Source organism: Pteropus medius, unplaced genomic scaffold (genome assembly GCF_902729225.1).
Source record: "Pteropus medius unplaced genomic scaffold, Ma_sr-lr_union100, whole genome shotgun sequence".
Lineage (NCBI taxonomy): Eukaryota > Metazoa > Chordata > Mammalia > Chiroptera > Pteropodidae > Pteropus > Pteropus medius.
In genome coordinates, this window is record NW_024349804.1 from 3,067,755 (window position 1) to 3,084,261 (window position 16,507).

Below are 16,507 nucleotides of genomic sequence, written 5' to 3' on the forward strand. Positions count from 1 at the left end.
TATGATCACTCCTGTTGATAATGGCTCGTACCATACTGAGCATACACTAAGTGACTCATGGCATTACCTTATTTAACTAGACTTATTGAGGGGATCACTTCATAAATTATGTAAATATCTAACCACTATGCTAAAATAATATTGAAACTAAAATAATATTGAATGTCAACTGTGATCAAAACATATAAAAACCATTTATGGAGATAATGTTTGTATGAAGCGGCGATTATAATTTCTGTTTTAGTGATGAGGCAGTGGGTTCAGCAAGCTTATATAACTTGCTCAATGTCACATGAGAGTATCAGCGACACAATTCAAACCTGGGTTTATCTATTTCTTGATTCTACAAAATATTGAAAAATAAATCACCTTGTTCATTAGGTACTATGATTAGTGGAAAGAGTTCTGGGCAGGTATAAAAGGGAATGCTTATCCAGAGCTTACCATGGTTAGATGCTCATTTAATGCTCACAGGGAGACACCCTCATTTTCCTCATTTTATAGATGAGGAACCTGAGGCACAGAAAGCTGACCCCAGGTCACATGACTAGTGTCAAGTAGAGCTGAGATTCCAGCCTAGGCTGACTTTGGTGACAGCCACATGAGGGCCCCAGTCTTGGCAAGGGTACTTTCTAGACAATTACTGGGCAGCTTACTTGACAAATCCAGATCTTGGTTTCCTCATTTGTCAATTAGTGATTTTACCTGTTATATCCTCTTTAGAAGCTTTCTGTAAGAAATAAAGCACGTGTGTACAAATACTTTCTAAGTTCGTAAAGCATTATAAAATATGGTCATCTATTATGTTATTATTCAGTCCTGTGCAGTGTGCAAATCAATGCAATATACATAATATATATATATATTATGGAATGAACCTATTACTTATTTTTCCTATTACCCTCCACTAAGTAAAAAAATCAACAAGCAAATGCATGAAATAGGGTCCCCTTCTTTGTTTTAAGTTTTGAGGTGGGCAAAAAGTATGCAATGAATTTGGCCGCCTTGAAATTAATGGAGAATAATTTTACAAATAGACAAGAAGCTTCAAAATCAGTGTAAAGGTTTATATTCAAGCTTTTCAAACAGAGATACAATCTATTTTTGTAGAGGAAGTCATCACATTTTTCATGCTCTTTATTTTCCTTCTTAATGCTGACCAAGTGTTTTGTTGTTCCCTGTGACTTTTTCTTGGAATCTAGTCACCTCAGGGCAGTGAAGGATGGGTTTGATAATGACTGATGCAGCTTCTGCTTTGAGTTGGGTAGTATATGTGGCACTTAATTTTTGAAGTTAAAAAAAAAAAGACAATGAAAGACAATGGTGCAGGGACGTCGATACTGGATTCCTTAAGCTCATGCTCTATTCTACCTTTGGCCTATGTGGTGTAGTCCCCCTGGACATAGAGAAGTATTTGAAGAGATAAAGGAACTTCCCCAGTGTCTGTTATTGAGGTCAAGTGAATCGGTGCTCAGCTGAGGCCCATCACAGGCATCTTATTCCTCTTTTGGTAAATGCTGAAAATCTTGTGTGTGTGATGCACCTTGACTGCTTGAGGCTCATTGATCTCCTTGGGGTCAATGCCAAGGTTTCAGTTTATTTGCATTTTCCTTGTGCCGAGAGTATTTCTGCTCTCAGCCCCATGCTCTGTCCCAATCACCCTCTTTCATTCATTCCACAGGTGTTTATTAAACCCAGTAAACATTTTTGGGTGATAACAATATGAAGATGAAATATTGCATCGTTTTTAGCCTGGAGGAAGGCAGGAGGAAGGAATAAGGAAAAGAAGGGAGGAAGAGAGACTGATTTTATGAACACCGGCTATGTGGCAGATGGTGACTTGGATAGCTTTGGGCATTAACTCTTTATCCTCATAAGAACGTATAAGGTAGATGTCATAATCCTTTTGTTTTGATGTGGGTGTCAGAGTGATTAAGTGTGACACTCTTAGAGACACTTGGTTACTTGTTGTGATCTCTGGCATCTCAGCTCACAGTATGTCATGTCCTGACCTTCCAGGAAAAGTTGTCTGACCATTGTTGGTTATAAGCAATAGAAACCCATTCATAACTGGTTGAAGGAAAAAGAGAGATTATTGACATTATTGTTTCATGCAACAAGCAAGTCCAAGGATATAGACAGCCTCAGAGGCTACCCTGAACTTCACTCTCAGCTTTTCTGTTTCCGTTTGGCCTGTGGGTCCCTTCATGTGACAGTTCTAGGCTTACAGCATCTCAATGTAGCAAGCTGAAAGGAAAAGCACCCTCCCTCCGCAAAAAAAAAATTGGGATGCTTCTCTCTGTAAGAGAAATGTAATAGCCTCCCTTTTGAACTCAACCCTGGCATATGACTTGCTTTGACCAAAGAAGTAAAGTGTGTCTCTTCCGACAGGTAGATTTAAGAATCAGTGTGTGGTTCACCATGATCTTTTATTTTCCTCCCCCTGAAATCAGAGAAGCCTATGTCAGTTCGGGGACTCTGAGTGACCGTAATGAGCAGAGTCTCCACGTTTACTCCTGATGGAGGTGTATCTGTACTTTGCTGTTTTAAGGTGCTGAGATTTTCTGGTTGGGTGGTACTACAACATAACCCATCCTGCAGTAGATTAGGGAAGGATACTAGCCTATCTGGTTCAAGTATAATATAATGCTTTGTATACTGACTATGGCCAGGTAGGTGGCATACTGAGTAATAGGCAAAGGTAAAAACAACCCAAATGTCCATCAACTGATGAATGGATAAAATATAATGTGGTATATGCAAGCAATTGAATACTCTTTGCCAATATTAAGGAATGGGGTACTGATTCATGCTACAACATGGATGAAACTTATGCTGTGTAAAGAAGGCCACATGTTATATAATTCCATTTATATGAAATGTTCAGAATAGGCAAATCCATAGAGACAGAAAGTAGATTGGTGGTGACATAAGGCTTTGGGGAATGGATTCTGGGTTTGATACCTAATGGGTAAGGGTTTTGTTTTAAGTGAGGAAAACATTCTAGAATTGATTTTGTTGAGTTGCACAGCCCTGTGAATACACTAAAATCCATTGAATTGGACACTTTAAATGGGTGAATGCATGGCATGTAAATTATATTCCAAAAAACAAAATTGGGGTGAATGGGGTCTGAACATCTGTGGCTCCCCAAGTGATTCTGATACATAGTAATTGTTGACAACTACTAGTTTTAATGGACTCATCTCTACTGTCTTATGATCAGTTTAAAAGACCTACTGTTTGGGAGGGCTAGGATGGGGTCGGGGCAGTCAAAAATATATCTTCAGAGTTCACCGACAATTTCATTCCTGTTTCACTCATATGATTTAGCTTAAAAGGCCCCTTGGTTACAAGAAATGACTTGAAGGTTTTGGAAATATTAAGTTAATGTGAACTCAACATTGACTCAAAGATAATTGACGGAATTTACTCTGATAAAGAGTAGAAAGAAACTAAATTTAGGACATGCTCATCATAAAATAAGTGAAAATGCTACATGAAGGACCCAGGAGTTGTACTTGTTGATGATAAATTCTGCATTTTACTTGACGTAGTTGGATTTTCATCAGGTTGTTCCAAATGAAAATATATCTTTGGGAATAAAGTGTTTGTCTTTATAGTTAACACTCAAGATTTTTGACATCTACTTATAATTTTTTTTTCACATTAAAAATATGTCATTATGTCCGGTTTCAAGAAGACATCTTGTATATATATTTCTGTATTTGGCAGGTTGACATCTTAGAATGTGAATAAGCCAAAAGTAAAACCACTAACTTCCAATGCATTTTTTAACTACTAGTGTTTATTTAAAATATAAACATTTATTTTTCAAAATTAGAAAATATTTTTTCTAGATTTAAAAATTATTTGGTCATTTGAAAGGTTTATAAATTACTGTTACACATATAATGATAGAGCACAGAATTTGTTGGAGTCATAGGATGTTTATATTTATATATGCAAATATAGCTTTGTTTAAACAAATATTTCTACAAAGGTTATAATGAAAAACAGCAGCCCCTTGCCCCAATTCTTTCAACTCCTTTTACTGTTTCCTTAATCAAATAAATAATATAATGCTGCTTCCCGATCTTTCGGTTTTGGATTTCTCTCTTGGCAGTGGTTTTGATCTCTTTACCCGCTCCTCCAATACGTGCATTTATAATATTTTCATCTTTCTACTGTAATTATGTGATCGCCTTAGATAAATAAACCTTTGTGTTGATATTATTATGGCTACAAACACTAATGTTTGAAGATGCATGTAATGATGCTTATTTCCTTTTCTTAACATCTTTTTCTTTCCTTGGAGATGATGTCTCCTTTTTTGATTTGCTTTAGTTTTATATATATATATTTTTTATTTTTAATTTATCTTTAAACTCATGCCAAGGATCATGATCATCTCCCGAAGCCAGGAGAGAGGCATGAGGTGGACTCTTTCTCAACCTTCCTGGGGGAGCCAACCTTGCTGACTTCCTGATTTTGGACTTCTGGCCTCCAAAACTGAGAGGATACGTTTCTGTTGTTTAAACCCACCCAAGCGTGTGATCATTCGTTACAGCAGCCCCGGGAAAATAACACAGGGTGCTATGTTTCCGAGGGAAGCATCTTCCTGTCAGGCCTGCAAACGATGCGTGTGGCTGCCAGCCTTCTGTGAACCGAAGCTCATGTGGGTGGATGGTGGAAAGGCCTGGAGAGTCTCAGTATTCAAAGTAAACACTTCCTCTGAATCCTCCCTATATTTAGTAGGGTGCCCACACCTCAGATACATGTGTTTTTTTTCTAGTCCTGAAGCCCTCAGTTTCACCCTTTCCTATAAAAGTGTTCCCAGTCTTTGGCAGATGAGGGTGATGGCGGTGGATTGCCCAGCTGTCATGAGTAAATATAGACCCCACGAGGAGGTTTTGCTGGTTCTTTTCAGTCCCTGTTCACCACCAGTGCCAGGCAGGGTGGGGAAATCCCCGAACGTTTGAGAGTCAGGCCGGCAAATCACGTTACTTCTCAGTTTTCACACCGCTTGCTTAGGAGTTCAGTTCTCAGGGGATGAAAATCGGATTCCATACATCCTCACGTTTCCCAGCTGCCCACATTTTATTCCATCCTCTTGTTCTGTGTCATCCTTTGCTCACACCATTATAAAAAATTTTATGCTTTTATTTCAGTGATTTCTTATGGAGGAAATGTGTGCATTTGTTGCACTATCTTTAACTGAAACCGCAGATGTGTTTTTATCATATTTACTAAGCATCTGAGTCTCTTCTGAAATCAGTGTCTTCCAGAAATGGTGACATGCTTTTTCTTGCAGACTTTACATTTCCGGAATGATTTCCCTCTCCCTCTGTCTGTCTGTCTCCCTCCCTCTCTTCACACACACACGCACACACCATGCCAGCTTCATATATGTATTCTAACTATCTTTGCTGTGTGGCCCTAGATAGATATTATATTTCAGCATCACCACTCCAAGTATACAATACCCTTAAAACGATAAGTATAAAGGTGAAAGCAGAATGCTTATGCACATCTAAATATCCTTCTGGAGTCTACAGCCATGCCACCCTGAACAAGCCCGATCCCATCCGATCTCGGAAGCTAAGCAGGGTCGGGCCTGGTTAGTATTTGGATGGGAGACCGCCTAAGAAGACCAGGTGCCGTAGGTGTAAAAAATTTAAAAAATTAAAAAATAAGGGATTGTAAACTGACAAGGTCCTTGCGATCTGTAAGGTCAACCAATGGTCGCCTCGCCTAAATAAGTAAACAAATAAAATAGAAATAAGTCTCTTTCTGAGGGAACAATGTGTTTTTTCATCACGGTGGAAACTTTATGGCAGACAAAATAATGGGTTAGACAATAGAGGCAGGAGTCAGTCACACCATAGCAGCAGGTTCTAGTGTGTGACACAGACGGACAGAGACACGTGTACAACGTACACACACATGCACATACTTTTAATCCTCGCAACTATTTTAGGAGGGGTGCTATAGCACCCTCCCCATTTTACAGATGAGAAAACCAAGTCAAAGAGAGCTAAGGATTGGCCCAAGGTCCCACACTGAGTAAGTGACTGAGATAGCATTTGCACACAGGCAGCCTGGCCACAGAGAAGCTGGCACAGAGTGGGAGCTAAATAAATTTAGTTGCTGTTATTATCATTATTATTATTTCACATTATAAAAATTTAAAATTTTAAAAATTATCTTAGAGTACATTTGGGTCACATCGGCTAATCTCCCTCAAAAATCATATTTTTAGATTATGCCTTCACTTTTATCAGAGGATCATAGTTATATGAAATGTAATTCTACATTTGCTCTAAAAATGTTGCTTTTAATATTTTCTGTTACAGTATGCAAAATCTCCTTAGAAGAGCAACACAAGAAAATAACTTTTTTAGACTTTTAGGTTCAAGGAAGACAAACATACAAAAAGGAAAACATATAAGCATAGTTTCCTTTGAGAACTTGCTGTGTGGCCTCCATTTTAAACATAAGAGTTATGAAAATTGTACTTTTCTTCTTTTTGCCTTGAAACTCAGTCTCAGAGGGAGAATAGACAGCTTGACCGGGTAAAGCCAGGGCAGTTTTTTTTTGTTGTTGTTGTTTTTGTATTTATCATTGAAGGACTATGCCTCTATTTAGTGATTCATAATAATCAAACTGCCATTTTTCTCCCCTGAATTAGAATATGTAGTCTAACCATGATTATAGTCTAAAATTACAAATTTTATAGGCAAATCTTCCTCTGGTTTGGGCATTTAAAGTAAAATTTCAACTTCTATTAATCCTATATATCTTAGTTTGTTCAAGCTGCTATAACAAAATACTATAGACGGTGGCTTATAAACAAAAGAAATTTCTTTCTCACAATAGAAGTTTCTGGGGGCTGGAAGTCCAAGATCAAGGTGATGGCAGGTGTCTGGAGAAAGCCATTTTCCTGGTTCATAGATGACTGTCTTCTCCTTCCTCCCTCATGCAGGGGAAGGAGTGAGAAGTCTCTCTTAGGTCTATTTTAACAAGGACACTAATCCAGTTCACAGGGGCTCTGTCCTATGGCCTGATTCCCTCCCAAAGGTCTTACCTCCACATACCATCACATTGGGGGTTAGGATTCCAACGTGTGAATTTAGAAGGAGTGTCAACATTCAGTCTGTTTGAAAGAAGAAAATTATAAAGAGTATAAATTTGTGATAACATTATTTAAGAAGTAAAGACTGAAAAAAATATATATAAGCAAAGAAAGTTCTATGTTTGTAATGGGCTCATTAGCATAGCTGAGTGACAGAGTACATATTTCCTTGTCTATAAATTATCAGTCATTTGCTAGTGGCAGAGTTCATAATATGAGTCTTAACATATATAAGATTGTGTGTCTATATACGTGTAATGTGATCAGAGGTGACAGCAATTACAGGCCCTTTCATTGGTACGTCTGGTGATGTAGCTTATCCACCATTGCATCCTACTACAGAAATAGTAGAGTGTATTCATAAGTCATAGTACATCTAGTAAAAAAAAAAAATCCCCATTTTTTATCCTCTTTCCTCAAAATGGTATGATTTGTGGATTACGAGGATACTTTAGTGATTGTTTTATATTATTAGAGTGATTAATTGATTATTGATGACTGTCATGGAGCAGGACAAGCTATTATCCAAGTGTGTCTGAGAAATATAAATACATAGTCGGGCAGAGATTGAAACATCTTTGTGATCGTTAACTTGCATTTCTTCATTTTATGTCAGAAGAAAAAGAGACTCTGGAAAGGATAAATCAGATGATGTTCTGTAGGTTACAATGTTGCTAGAGCCTCATTCTGTGATTTTTTCGTTCACTACACTTTCTACTCCACCATTTTATAAATGCAGACACACCCTACACTACAAAATTCATGTTAAAGCAAATTCTGGTAGAGAATGATGGGCAACTGGGCAACCACTTCTCTGCCTCGTGTGCCATCTCATTATTTAACCTCAATAATAGAACCTTGCATTTGTTTCTGGTTAAATTTATGGTTAAGTTTCTAGTTGATATAAAATATGATTTTTATTTTATGTTGATAATTGAAGAGAGTTTATGAGCGTGAAGCTGAACATGCTATGCAATCGAACTAACGCATTAATAATAAGCAATTTCTTATAATGTCCTCAAAATATTTTGCACATCAGTGTCATAATTCACGCAGGCACAGAAAAGACAAGTGACATGATGATTAACCTTTCTTCTTTTACCACATAACTTTAGGAATTTCCATGGGAAAAATATCCAGATAAAATCTTCATGTATAGAAAAAAAGATGTGACTAAATCAAAATTTAAAATAATTATATATTAAAAAATACCATGAAAAAAATGAAATAATATATGACTAATAAAATGAAATAATATATAACAAAATTAGCACTTTTCATGTATGTTTTAAGTAAGTTGTTAATTTTGTTAATTTCTTCTTTGTTACAATATAGACATTAAAACAGAAAACCTGGCATAGACACAGAAATGCAGAAATAGAAATGCAGAAATAGAAAAGGCCAGTAGACATATGGAAAAAAAATGTTCACTACTCATTAAATAAATATAAATAATAACAGCATCCCATTTTCCTTCATGTAGCTTTTTACAGCATATAAAAAGAAGTGCTGATAAGAATGTACTTTTTATAGGACTGTTAATTAGTATAGACTTCAAGAGAAGTCTCTACTAAATGGTACATATGACAATACACATGAAAAGCCTTCACGTTTTGATATTCTTTGACTAAGGAGCTAGATCTCCAGTAATCTTTTTTTATATTAAAAAAATTTATATTATATTTTAAACTATTTTTCATATTAAAAAAATCAGAGGGGAGTCCAGAATTTTTAAACCAGGATATTGCTCTACCCTCCAAAAAATAACATAAAAGAAAGTTGAAGAAACCCAAATGTTCAAAAATAAAATGATGTATCATATGATTAAATATAATGTAGTCACAATAAGCATATTAAACTACATACATTTTGACAATATGTTTTAGGTGAAAAACATCACATTACACAGTTGTGTTTTTTAACCTTGTTAACCAGGGATTGTCTCTGGGAAGTAGGAATGCAGGAATTATTATTTTATTTGTGTTTTTCTGCATTTTAATGACTATATGTAGGTTTTATAATGACAGAGTGATACTTAATAATTTTAAATAGGCAATAGACTTTCCTATAACCTATGGACATCTAGGAATATAGAGTGAACCAAGGAAAAGAGTGGTCGTGTATGGATTTCTCTTGTGTAAAAGTAAATTTTGGTTCCGACCAGCAGGTGGCAGTAACAAGCAAGCAGTGTTTTTGGGAAAGAGGGACAAGGCTGGGGAGTGAGATGTTTCTTCTTTTTGTAGCTGTGCGGAATTTTAACCATAACAGCAGGGTGATGCTCTAGTTTATAATCATTTGTGTACTTAAATCGTAATTTATCTTCAAATGTAAATGTACTCAGATTTCAAAACAGTCAAGCAAAACACCTTAGAGGAGTTTCTAGTACTATTCAGAGGGAAAACAGCATCTATATTTTATATGTTTACTTGCTTATTTTATTATTACTCATTAACATAGAATTGATTAGTTTTGCATTAAAAATACAAAGCAAATTTTAAAGGTTAAGTCTTAAAAGATTTCTAAAGATGTCTCATAATCAATCTACTTATTTTACTTAAGTATATTTTTAATCTCAAATCATAAAATTTAGAAGCTTATTACGATTTTTTTTTAATCCAGGCTTTTAGGGAATACTAAAACACACACACACACACATACACTTTAGTATAAAGTTACTATTTGATGTAGTATTTTATATTACTATATTTCTAATTCAGTCAATGATTACGTGCTAACGATGGGGTCACCGAAGGGTTCTTGCTTGCAGGTTTGGTGGCATTGATTGGTGGTGTAACTAAGATTGATTTTCTGTATGACACCGTGTCTCTTGATTTCCATGTAAGGAAGAATGTGTATAACAACAGCAAATTCTTGGAAGTTGTGTCTTTTCCAACGATCACTTTTGATTTCCTTGACCTGAACTGAGTTCTCCTGTACATACTACAATAGATAAGTCTGTGATAAATTTGCTTGTGTTGGCAGTTGTAATAAGATGGTGTTGGCACTCATGTTAAATCATGAGTGTATTTCAAATCAATTTCTGAATCGAATTGTGTTTATTAAGCTCCCACTGTATATATTTCTCTGTGGCAGTGGAAAAACCACAATGAATCTTTCCTACCTTTTGAAGTATATCATTTTATTTTGTAAATCTGCTCTCATTTCAGACTTGTGAAGTTTTTTAATAATTGCATTTTGAAACAGAAAATAAGTTGAGACTGAGGCTGGGTTCATTAAACTCAGGGTCACGGAATTTATAAATATTGCAAAGTTGGAAATAAAACCAGCGGCAGCGTCCATGCTATTCTGAGCCTCCGCCACACCCACCTGAACTGCACCTGCTTCCTCACGGTGTCCTGGACTGCTCTCTGTCACTAAGTCCTTCCCACCCCACAGCTTTCCTCTAATCTCCGCTAGCCCTGGGCAACCCTGTAAAATGTACATCTTCCTCCCATTCTTGGAATAAAAATCCAACATTGTCACCAGGGTGTGCCCAGCCCTGCATGAAATGGCTCTGTCCCCTATTTGCTCACTTGGCTCCAGTCATACTGGTCTCTTGGTTCTTTCATAAAGTACAATCCCTACTAGGGCTTTGCCATTGAAGTTTTCTCTCTGGTCCTCTTCCTTGCCTCTTAGGTGTCGCTCTGCAGGAGAGATCCCCAAACCTGCTTCCCTGTACTCTCTATCCATCATATCCATTTACTTTGTTGTTGTTCGTTTGCTTTTGTTTTTGTTTTTTTGCAATGATTGCTACTTGACACAATCCAAAACATTGTTTCATGGTGAATTTTCTGCCTCTTTTACTAGAATGGGGTCACCAAGAGAGCAGGATCTTTGTTTTGATCACTACTATATCTCAGTACCTAGAATATGCCCAGTAGGTGGTAGACACTCAGTGAATATCTATTTACGTAAGTGAATGAATGAATAAATAAAACCTGCACTTTCTGACTCCCAGCCCAGGACACCACAGATCCATTTCCCCAGGGGTAAAGTAAGATTTTTGTTTTGGGGCTGCCAGCCTTTGACTGAGAACATTAAGTGGAGCCCCTTGCTAGCTCTTTGCTGTAGGGCAAGTCAGGGAGACTTTCTCTTAATCTTCATAGATGAGACATAATCACCTTTGCTTTATCCACTTTATTTAAGTTGTAGGAAGATCAAAAAGGAAACTATTTTAGTAAAATTTTGCTAAACTCTGAGAAACTAAGCAAAGCAGTAACTGTTGTTTGAGAATTTTAGGTTTACCAATTGAGCACATGTGCTTTAGACTAGCAGTGAGGATGGTAAAGAAGAACCTGGGGACACCTCTTTTCAGATTTGGGGGACGGTTGAGACAACAGAGATTGGGAGCCCAGGGTTTTGAAGACAAATGAACTTTCATGGAAGTCTCTGTTCAGCCTCTTGAAACCTAAGTGATTTGGGGCAAATTATTCAAAGTCTCTGGGTCTCAGTTTCTTTTTGTGTAAAATGGCGCAACCGAAGCTGTCTTTTGCGTTATTACGGAGGTGGATGCATATCACACACAGTGCTTTATTATTATTGCAGGTGAGGTGGCCTGCAATAAACCTTTCAGAGTCCAGTGATGACATTCTCTCCTTTCTTTATTGGAAACCCAATGATTTTCCTTGGGTCTTCCCACCAGTACACATTGGCCCAAGGGAATGCACAAGCAGGAGTTTGCTGTATAGAAAGAAAACAAATAGTTTAATATTCAGTTGGCTAATACGGAGATGAGGAGCTTACGAAAATGTGACTCCGAGATGTGCGTAGGTTATAGATTATATAGAACAAAAATCACAAGACACCGTGGATTAAGGGTTCGGGGCTGTGCTGGGAGCTGATTGGTCAGAGGTGAGGTGAGGGTGATCTATCATTTCTTCAGGTCTTGAGGACAGCTGTCTGGTTTCATGGGGAAGAAGCCAGGGGGTTGTTCCACCTTAGGGATCAGGGTCTGAAACATAACTTAGGTCAAGATGTTATCTTTAGCCTGCCAAAGGTCCAGACCGTGTACCATTAGTCAGATCCTGTCCACTGTCTTCTGCTGCCTCGGTGGTTGCTGGTTATCTGGGGGAGAGGGTGGGTCTCCGAAAGGTGTACATATATACAGAGAGGGATATGATTTCTAGAGCTGGGATTTTAAACTAAATTTAATCAAAGTCATAGGGACCTTCGGTTTCAATTTTTACAAAACCTATTGTTCAGACCACCACCTGCACCATTAGCAGGAAGACACCTGCGATTTCCTGTCTTTCCACTTCCTTCTCTCATTCCTATGTAATCCAAGAACTCTCACCCATGGAGGGTTAGTCCCATTTGTAAACTAGGTGAACTATCCCAGTCTACTGCTGCTGTTACATGTTCTTGCCACATGGTGTCGCTGCTGCAGATGACTCCTTTATCGTCCAAAAGCCACTTGTTTACTTGCGTCTTTTCCTAACTGCCCTCCTGCAGTTCGCTGTTGTGCTTGGACTCTGGGGGGCCAGCTCTGTCCTCACACACACACACATCTTCAGTCATTTCCCCACAGCCTGGGGATAAGGTTTCTGGGTCCCGAGGTACTGCCTGCGTCAACCACATGCTGTGCTGAGGAACCTAACCTCCTCAGTGACCCCTGGGGTCATGTCCAGCTAGGTCACCATCCAGACGCATCCTTCCCGCGAGTGATCCCTCCCTGTGAAGCAGCCCCTCCGTTTGGGATTGCCCACCCTCTCTGCAGGTCCAACTCTGCATCATTAGGGCAGGAAGTCGTTTTTGCTAATCAACGGAAGCCTGAGCACACATACACACAAGTCTTTTATTATTGCCTTTTCCCAGAGCTATGGACATTTATTTGCATAATTAATAAGGCCGCTCGAGTGACCTTATAAGACAAAAGGAACTTAGATTCTCTTGATAGTAAAAAGACAACAGAAACGACAACATACCTCATCTTAAATTTCTATTAATATTATTAGTTTGCCATAATGATAGAACAGTCACTGATAGTAGCTCGACTTAACTTTGCGGGGGACGCTAGGCTCCACCAAAAGAAGGCGCAGCTGTGAAATGGGTCTCATGGAATCACGGCTTCAATAGGAAGCTTTTGAGAGGAACAAGAGGATTATGACTCGAACTGCAGGGCGAGCCCTCCTTCCCCCGTCACAATTCTCGCTCAGTGCCTTGCTGTCCGCGTTTCCCCTTCCAGCCAGGCTGGGTGGTTGAGTGGAGCTTCGGCTCTTACCAGGGCCGAGAAGCTCAAGGTGCACCTGGCCAGGCAAAGGAGGACAGCGACCGCGCCGCTGGTCCCAGTCTTCCTCCTGTCCGAGCCCGCGGTGGAAAGGGCAGCGGAGGCTGCTCAGGCTCCCATGCGGCCCAGTGCATTCAGGGCGTGCAGCGAAAGCCTCAGTTAGTCTCAAGGAGCAAATTCACCATCTCTAGCGTCTTCTGGGAGGCAGGGCATTAGCTGGCAGTGGTTTATATATTCAGCCTTCTGATCCTGGCCAGACATAATCAATCATCACCAACTATAGGTACACACACGCATAGGGCACACTTTATTTTACTTTTATATAAATAAATCACTGAAAACAAACACCCTAGTGTCATGATATAGCCCAAGGCACTTAGTTCTGCCTTCCAAATGATTCTAGCTCCTTTAGAACTTTCTCATTGGACTTGTCCTGTAGCTGCAAACTTAGCGCACTAATTGGCATTCACACGGTATTGCCACCGTTAGCGTTGGCCTTTTTTCTTTACTTCGGAGTTTGTCTCCCTGGCTGGTATTAGAGTCATGTTCCTAGAATTGGCAGTATGAACCCTCTCTTTTCTTCACACAATTGTCTGAAATAATTTACTTATCTCCAGCCATTATGGAAAATGCCTGCTTATCATACAAATGTGATTTCTTTTTCTGCAAGTCTATAATAAATCGAATCTCTTCTTACTGTTTTCTCCCTGTTATCCTAGCTTTATCTACAGAATCATATTGTTCATTACTAAAATGTATAATCACATTTAGACCAAGTGATCTAATTGCATAAATTTTCTTCTGATCTGGAGTTCCTGGCACTCAAGTCTCATTTCCTAGCAAACCTATTATAACCCAGGGGCTGCTTCCAAATTTTGTGTCTTGGCTCAAGGTTCCTTTTTCAAACCATAAAAGGCAAACTTGAGAGTTTTTACAATTTGAGATAAATCAAAGATTGTTCTTCTTCCTTTTTGCCACCTTTATTTATTTAATGAAAAAAGAAGGATGCATGCACCAATGCTGAAATGAAAAATTTAGGATCTAATGTAAAAAAAGCACTCTACTTGCATTTTTTAATCCTAAGAATAACCAACTGTGCAAGTTTAGTTTTCATTATCCCCTTTTGCTTAGAAAATTGAGACTCAGAGAAAAGAAATAACTTGCCCAAGATTAGTCAGCTCAGGGGACAGACCCGAGCCCTCTGTACCTAACATCTCCGATTTGCGCCTGGCCCCCAGGGGACACTCAGAGATGGTGACTTTACTCTTTAAGACCAGCTAAGCCTCTCGATCCTCACTTCTAAATGGGCTGTTGTTTTTAGTAGCCAACGGAATAATATGCAGTGGCTGGAGTTAAAAATTTAAACCGATTCTTTTTTATTAAGTAAAAGAAAAAGAAGAGAATTAAAAAACCTTTCTTGTGGGAAGAGAGTAAAGCCAAGGGTGTTTGTTAGTTACAACTAGGCTGACCTAGCAGTTCACTTCGTCACTGGCACCTTGTATGTAATAAGCAGCGGATGGCTGGCATATGCTGTTATGTAGGAAAACTACCCAGCCATGGGCTTTGTTTATTATGACACACAGTCAACAACAATAGTTAAAATGATAATGGGAATAGACAGATAATTTGGGCAATGCTCTTCCCATTTCATTCGTGTGAACTCAACCGTGATTCAGGAATTGTTATCCAATGAACCTGTGCTTGTTATTAGGGACACATTCCTGAGTGTCCTGACAAGTAAGGGAATTAGATCAGTGGTGCATTCATCCATTCATTCTAGAAGGGATTATTAAGCATTCACTGCGTAGTAAGCACTGTCCTAGACGGGAAGACTTACACCCAGTCTGTCACCTAGGGATGACAGATGTTGAACATCAGAGCACTTCTCAAATCATCTCAGGAATCATCCCTTTCCAATTATCTCTCTCTCTACACTCTTTCCTAACTTTCTGAGGTCCCTCTGTAGCTCACTCTTATAAAGATTTTGTGATCATTCATTCAAAGAAAGAATTATGACTGAGAGCTTGATTACTGGTGAAAGAATCTTATTGCCCCAGTCCACTAATAACATTGATAAAATGTTTAAATGTTGGCCAATGGATGCTATCTTTATTTATAGTAAACTGTTGTGGTAAGCTTAACACTTCAGAATAAAATAAAATAATGGTGTCCTTGCTTATTTGTTTTGGGTTGATGGTCAAAGAACAGTTTACTTAGCTTTGCTCTGAAGCTCAGCCAACCAAGAACAGCTATTTCTGTTCATAATGAATTTTCGTTAGTATTCTATAAGTTGAGACCAGCCCAGGTTTACTGAGTCTAGTACTGTACTAGACACTGGAAGAGACATAGGGAAAACAGTGTGGATGAAATGGAAAACTAATTGTAAAGGCCATGTGGTAATAGAAAATATAAACATTAATTTAGGTATAAATATAATTAAATAATTTTAACAGCTAAATTTAAGTACTGCTTACTGAGTAAATGGATGAAAGTTTGAGGAAACACAAAACACAAGTCCACAGAGAAAATTTTAAAAGAAAAGAAGAGCATGTCTAATCTCTGCATTACTCTAATGCAGTGCTGTCCAGTAGGGTCCGTGTGGCTAATGAGCACTTGAAACGTACTTGAATTGAGACGTGCTGTATAAACGTAAACCACACACACTGATTTCAGAGACTTAATACAAAATAGTGAAATAGCTCACTAATAATTTTTCTTATTGATTACATGTTAAAATAATATTCCGAGTACATGGCACTAAATACAATAGCTTATTAAAAGTAATTACACCTATGTCTTTTTATCTTGAAAAAATGTGGCCAGTGGAAGAATTAAAATTTCCCGTGTGGCACCCGTGTGGCTCTAGTGTATTTCCACCCATCTTTTTGGGGATTATTGCACATGGAGATTTATAATCCATTTTTTTACATTTAAGATTATATCACAATTTTTTTTTTCTCAAACCATGATTTTTGAGTAACTTTGCAAAAATACATCATGTGAATGGCCAGTTGTGTGTGTGACCACAACATCCCGTTGTGCTCCCATTCATCCATTTAGGTCACTTCCAATTGTAAAGTAAGGATTTAGAAAAAAAAAAAAAGAATTTTTAACTAATACCATCTCTTCCCCTCTCCCACATTGGA

At 38.2% G+C, this 16,507-nt stretch overlaps 1 protein-coding gene and 1 non-coding gene across 3 annotated transcripts in view; both read left to right on the forward strand.

Moving 5' to 3' along the window:
* Positions 1–16,507, forward strand: part of KCNIP4 (potassium voltage-gated channel interacting protein 4) — a 914,902-nt gene that overhangs the window by 120,879 nt on the left and 777,516 nt on the right. The window lies entirely within an intron of this gene.
* Positions 5,551–5,669, forward strand: LOC120582994 (5S ribosomal RNA). Its single transcript, XR_005647695.1, has one exon. It is a non-coding gene; the product is annotated as a 5S ribosomal RNA (ribosomal RNA).